Source organism: Primulina tabacum, chromosome 16 (genome assembly GCF_025594145.1).
Source record: "Primulina tabacum isolate GXHZ01 chromosome 16, ASM2559414v2, whole genome shotgun sequence".
In the NCBI taxonomy this organism is placed as follows: Eukaryota; Viridiplantae; Streptophyta; class Magnoliopsida; order Lamiales; family Gesneriaceae; genus Primulina; species Primulina tabacum.
In genome coordinates this window covers 29,036,430-29,043,411 of record NC_134565.1, presented here as the reverse complement: position 1 = coordinate 29,043,411, position 6,982 = coordinate 29,036,430, and the positions used below count along the sequence as shown (strand labels likewise).

The 6,982-nt window shown below is 32.1% G+C and overlaps 1 long non-coding RNA gene across 1 annotated transcript; it reads right to left on the bottom strand.

Moving 5' to 3' along the window:
* Nucleotides 1–2,110: 2,110 nt before the first annotated feature.
* LOC142530208 (uncharacterized) lies at nucleotides 2,111–5,229 on the bottom strand. The gene is made up of 4 exons (XR_012816064.1): nucleotides 5,092–5,229; nucleotides 2,767–2,810; nucleotides 2,544–2,601; nucleotides 2,111–2,356 (listed from the first exon to the last, which is right to left on the bottom strand). It is a non-coding gene; the product is annotated as an uncharacterized LOC142530208 (long non-coding RNA).
* Between the last annotated feature and the right edge of the window lie 1,753 nt (nucleotides 5,230–6,982).

Here is a 6,982-nt window from a genome sequence, read left to right as displayed (position 1 = left end):
AATTAAGTATATTAATTATTATTCGAAAATTCTAAATTACAGTATTACAATTCCAATAATATAATTAATATTATAATTATTGTTATTACTTAAAACTTAAAACTGGTATAATGAACGGTTTTTTTTTAAAAAAATATTATAAATAAAAAAAACTATAACATGTGAAGTTATTAATATAATTACAAAATTGTGTATTAAAATTTTGTATTTATTAATAATTTTGTTCATTGCAGGTACCATATTTATTATTTTTTTAATATTCAAACTATTTTTTAATATCGCGATTAATATTAAAAGATGGATATGATGAACAATTATTTTCGACGATGATGGAAAGAACACCCGCATTTGTACTCATCCTTAGCGACGGTTTTTTGTTAAACTGTCGCCAATAGCGACGGTTTTCAACTCCCTTTTATTTTTTTTTAAAATCCGTGCCCCCACTTTCTTTTCTTTTTTTTAAAAAAAAAACATAAAAAATATGAATCCGGGACAGTAAGTCCCGGATTGTACTAGTTTTATAAAACTTTACAATTTGCCATATTTTTACAATAAATTTATTAATTTATAATATTTTTTTAAAAAAACCCATGAATTATATGGGAAGGATTAATTCTCTACTTAATTTCATTACCTATTATTTTTCAACAATTAATTCAATCGACTATACTTTTATAAAACTTTTATATATTTTCTAATTTTTTCTTCAATAATAATATAGTCGAGTTGTTTAAAATCGATATATTTTCTCATGTACTAAGCCTTGAACCGCACACATACAGTTGTGCAATAGGTTCATTTAATAGTTACTTCATATTCATTCTCACTTTAAGAAAACATTTCGTGTTTCTATAATAATCCGTTATATCTTATTAGACACTCATTCAAACATCCAAATTTTCTTCTTGTGGAGAGATGTGCTACATATTGTTATCATTGTCCTAAAGAGCTCAAAACGTGACAAAAAAAAAGTTTCAATTCGGGCCCATGGGAGGAAAAAATGGTCAAATACAAATTAACCGCGAAAAAGTGAAGGAAAAAAAAATAATAACAGAGAGAAAAGAAAATGTGTGAATTTTATGATAAAATTTTTAGTTGATTTTTATTTTAAATTTAATTTTAAGTTAAATTGAATATTTTTAATAAATAATAAATAACAAGTCTTTGACAGTACAAAATTATGAGAAAATTATATCGTTAGTATTTTATATTTGATTTTTTTATAATTTTGGTCATCTATTTTATCAAAATCCAGTGTTAACCTTTTATCTTTCTATTTTCTGCAATTTAAATATTTTTCATCAGAAATATCGATATGACACAACATATTTTAGAGTCACATTGAAAAAAAAACCAAAATTGCACCAAAATATGATGGAGTAAGATAATTTGATAAAATAGATTATCAAAATAACAAAAAAAAAATATTTATGATCAAAAATACAATTTTCCCAAATCAAATATTAGAAACCTCACACTTTTATGGTTGTAATAATAATAATAATAATAATAATATTATTATTATTATTATTATTAATAGATAAATGGCTGACCATCGGATATCTTCAAATATCCAATCCGTTGGTTTATACATTCTTGAAATTAACAATAACTAGTGATACATGTGTATATAATAAAAAAAAATGTTACAACAATTAAATAACTATAAAAATTTATTATCTTTACAATAATTTTTGGATGAGTAGTAAAATGGTCATGTAAACTTTCATAAAATATAAATACTTTTATGAATTTTTTATTTACAAAACAGATTAAAAGTATATTTGATGTCAATTAAAAAAAACTTATCATGACATCATAATTTATATTAGACCGCTATCAATCCCAAAACTGGAACCTTCGGTCTTACATCCTTAACACATCAAAATGAGTTTGCCCCTGAGTAGCTGAGCAGCAGCACCCATGTCGTTGAAACATGTGAATAGTGAGCATAAAGAAAATCTATAAAAAATTTATCAACGGGATAGTAATATTGGAGATGCCAAGTTTTGAGCTGATTCGGTATCGTAAAACATAGCTATATGGTCAATAGTATATACACAATACTGCCACAGGTGCCGCCATTTACTAAACAAATTAACATATTGGAGATGCCAAGTTTTGAGCTGATTCAGTATCGTAAAACATAGCTATATGGTCAATAGTATACGCACAATACTGCCACATGTGCCGCATTTACTAAACAAATGAACATACAAACCGGTAAAGAGTTTAAGAACATCTGAAGACTCATGTTACGGTTAACATTAGATAAGTATAAAAGTTTTCGACTTGGGTATGCTTAAGTACGGTAAAGATCACCATAATAACATGATTGCGCGAGTCGCTACATCCGCTGAAAAAAAGAAATACACGGGTTACAATAATGTATTTGTGCCATTAATAGAATGCCATTGCGCATAAGCAAAGTTGGAAGTGATTAAGAATTCTGACATTATAAAGGTACTATCTTAACCATAGAATACACCCATAATTCTTTGAAGAAATAGAGGTAAAAAACAAGTGGAAGCAATAGATGGTACCTCAGATGGCAATGACAACAGCAAGTCCCTGTCTGTACCCATATAGCCGCTTAATCTCCTGCACAACTTCCTTTTTTAAGCTTTTATTCGATGTCCTTTCTATTTTCCGGAATACACGTCTTCAAAACAATGCATATGCACATGTGTTTGTGTTAGCGCCTCTGACTGTTATCTGTCAGAGGGCCATTCCAGTTGGAGGGAAAATTTAACAAGAAAGGCATACCTCGGTTTCTCAGGTTTGGCGAGACGTTTAGACATAATAGATGCCTGCATTAAGAGATTTGGTTGTTATTTTAGATATCAGATTTAAGAAAATGCGAGAGACGGGGAGACAACTAAGACATAGGAATATAACATAGTGTATATAATGCTAATAGATATTATTCAAGAAATTATTCAGATTAAAAAAAAGGTGGCCGCTCTTATGTTCTATTTAGGTAAAACTTGGTGTGAAATTGATGATTAGGCTGATATTAAATTGGACCCCAAGTTGGCACAAGAGCAGGATTCATAGGCCAACATAAGCAGCCTCCGTCAGAAACTGCAAAAAAAATAGAGAGAGAAGCAGAGAACTATTGGGTAGAGCTTGGGTGGAAGAATCCTTGCACTCTTCAGAGCCTCCCACCAAGAGAAACAGAAATAAACCCACAAGAACGAGAGATTTTGTGATGCACAGTGATAACAGGATTAGTTAACCAATGATAGTGATAGTGAGGTCAAATTTTGTTTGTTAATTTCTCAATATTTCATGGTTTATTTACTCGAAACACGGCTTTATAAATAAAGCAGTGTAATTTGTTTTTGAGAACTTGTGTGAAAAAGGAGTTGGTTACTCACTTGAAGAGTTCAAATCTTGGTCGAGACCAAGTTCATAAATACAAGGGCTCATCAGAAATATTCTCACTAAAATTTAGCAGCCAAGACTGCATAATTTAATATTGAAAAACATACAAGAGGTGCAAAACATGCCAAAAAGTGAGGACTTCCTTCAGAATTTGAACTTCAATTAGATTTGTATCATATTTTCACTAAAACATTTGAAGTTATATTCTAGAAATCACTAAATATTTCAAAGGTCAGGAACCTATGTTTTCAACATCAAAATAACTGTTTATTAGAAGAATTAGACGCAGAAAGTAACTTGGTTGTTGAATAGAAGACCTTTCTTGGACATCAGCAAGAGGATAAATCACTGAGAATTCAACCAGCAAGTGGATAAATCACTGAGAATTCAACCAGCAAGCGGATAACGTCACAGCCAGTGTTTGCACGGCAGTTCATGCAAAGCATGGCCAAATGGATAATCAAGTGGCAGCACAGACATGCACCACAAAATAGAATGTTGGGTCCGGAAAGCAATCCATCTGCATAGCCTTCATTATAGCCCTCTTTGAAATGGGTTTCTTCTAAATTAAGAGAGGATTCGAATATGTCCTCAATCGAGTCCATGAAATCGTTGGATAATCAGACCAGTTCCCAGGTCTCAAATTGACTTTTTGGTTATATTTTTTCGTGCAGTCACGCTTCAGAAAGACGAGCTAGATAAAATCTTATATAATTAACAAATGCAAGTAAAATGATGAAACAATACAGACATAAATACTAAATACCAACATTATCAGGATGGACAATTTTGTCATTTTTTTCTATACTAAGTGCCACATAGCTTCAAATAACATAATTAATACCTTCCAAAAAGCCATAAGCAACAAAGAGCAGCAATTGCTTTTTCCTCTGTGTGTGTCATATGTAGCTATCTAAGTGGCAAAGTGTTGGGTGCAATAATTGTCTTTGCTTGGTAGAGCGATCGAACCGTGGTGCTTGAGCTGATGTGCGATTTAAAAGATTTGAGTTGCACCATTACCAAGCGCTTTAAATTTGAAGGAATTGATTTGCATTTTTAAGTTGACACTTGGTTATATCAAACGCAATCATAAAATGGAAGGAACACTAAAAATATTCCAATCAATGAAATACGAAAGTAATCCAACCAAGTTGCAAAAGTTTATCCTGGTGGTCTCATGATGAACCATGACAGAACACACTTTCTTCGTTATGTTATTCGAGATTGAATTGGATATATTCTTTTCGGAATTGTTGTAGACAAGAAAACCAAGTTTAGTCACAAATTTAGGGTGGGGGAGACAAACAAACAAACACAAGATCAATGCACCCACGTCCATATGCAGTCAGAATGATTTCATACCCAAATTCAAGGAAATAACTTACAACCGTTGTCAGTTTGGACTTAATCACTTACATAATTATACAGGGAAAAAAAAGAACATTACGGGGTTCGTGTGAGCTGTATAAGCATGCGTGAGTGCCAATTTTCATTGAAAAAAGAAACCCAACAAAGTAATCAACTCCCAAACACTAAATTAAGAGCAGAATGAAGCCTAAAAACAGATTGGCTTGCAACTTAATACACAATACTCCCAAAACCTTAAAAGAATCGACCCTTTTCACATCAAAATCATCTAAAGGCATAACAAATCAAACCCAGACAAGGAAAGGCAAAAAATTATGTGAAAGCAACGATCTTTACCCTCCATAGATATAAGCATCCATATCTGACGTCGTCCGGAAGCTGAAAAACAAAGTCTTTAACCTCGTTTATATTGATAAACACGAGAAACCCATATGCGTGAAGAGGGGATCCATGAAGTAACGGGGCCTACGTGGGTTTTCCAGAACTCGAATCATAAATTTTTCTCTTATATATTCTTATTTATTTATTTATTTATTTATTTATGTATGTGCTCATAAATTGAGAAGCTTAAATTTAAAAATTCAGGGTCAAACAAAAGTCATTAATAAAATGTTCCTATATATATGATATCCGTACATTTCAATAGATATTCCATAGGAAAATTTTGAAAAATAATATTGGTCTGTTTTTAAATAATAATCTTCCTCAAATTTATTTGAATTCACTTATTTAATGGGTTTTTTTAAAAAAATAATTTAAATTTAAAATTTTATTTCAAAACTAATTTGAAAAAAAAAATGTTTGCACAAATAATGCAATCCGCGCTTGGTAAGCGCGGACGCTGCCTACGTGGAGGACCTTCCGCGCTTACCAAGCGCGGACGGTGCTCCAGGTAGGAGCGTCCGCGCTTATCTTACCTGATTCCTTCTTCGTTCCTCACATCCTCTTCTTTCCTCCTCTTATATTTACTCTCTCATTCTCGCATTCATCGGTTTCTCAATTCCTCACCGAAAATTTTTTTGACGAAGTTGAGAAGATCTAGAGCATAGTTCAGAATGGCAGATAATCGAAATCCAGAAGATCCCAGTGTCCTCTATTTACAAGCGACACATATGTCATCAAGCGTGTCTTCGTTAACAGTTGATGATATTGTCAAAGTGAAGAGGTCAGACCATTTGATTTGGAAGTTGTATACTGATAATTATTTACACAGGCGTGTACTCGCATATTTAAATCATATGGGTTTTTATGGAGTTTTAGAATGTGGCTCTCAAGTTCTTGATAATCATTTGATTACTGCGCTTGTTGAACGTTGGCGACGCGAGACACACACGTTTCATTTTACATGTGGTGAAACAACAGTGACATTACAAGATGTTTCAATAATCTGGGGTCTAACAATTGATGGTGAAGCAGTAACTGGAGTAGATGTGTCACATAAAGTTGAGGAATGGCAACACATATGTTTGGATATGTTGGGATTTTTGCCAGCATCAAAATATTTGAAAGGTGGTCATCTGTCTGACTGCACTACACGATCATTGTATATCTAATCTTGTTAATGATGAAACTTCAGAAGTAGATGTTGTGAAATTTACTCGTTGTATTGCGTTAATGATTATTGGATAAATAATGTTCCCTGACTACCAAGGAGGGTCAGCTAGACTTATATTTTTGCAACTGCTACGAGATGTTGATAACGTGAAGTCTTATAGTTGGGGTAGTGCAGTTTTAGCATTTCTATCCCGTGAGTTGTGTAACGCGTCACGTATAGAGAAGACTACAATGGCTGGACCTTTATATGTCCTGCAGGTATCATTAATGTGATATGAATATTTAGCATAATATTTTGGTTAAATTTGTTAATTTTTTTATTATTATAAGTAGGTATGGGCATGGAGCATGATTAAATGTGTTAACCCCGATCGAAATGGGTTAACATTAGTTGTACCTCCCGTTGATCCAGATGCTTTCATTCCAGTTTCTCCATATGGTGCACGGTAATGTTTAAAATTTATGGTGGTAATATCATATATATCTTGTCTATTTTGTTGATATGTAATTTATTTTTTTTATAATTGTAGGTGGAAATATGGATTTAGTTACACACATTCGCCAACACATTCTGTAAGAATTATAAGGGATTCTCTAGATTGTATGAATAATAATGAGGTATTATAAAATGTTAATACGTAATATTGATGACACGAAAACTATTTTGTTTTGA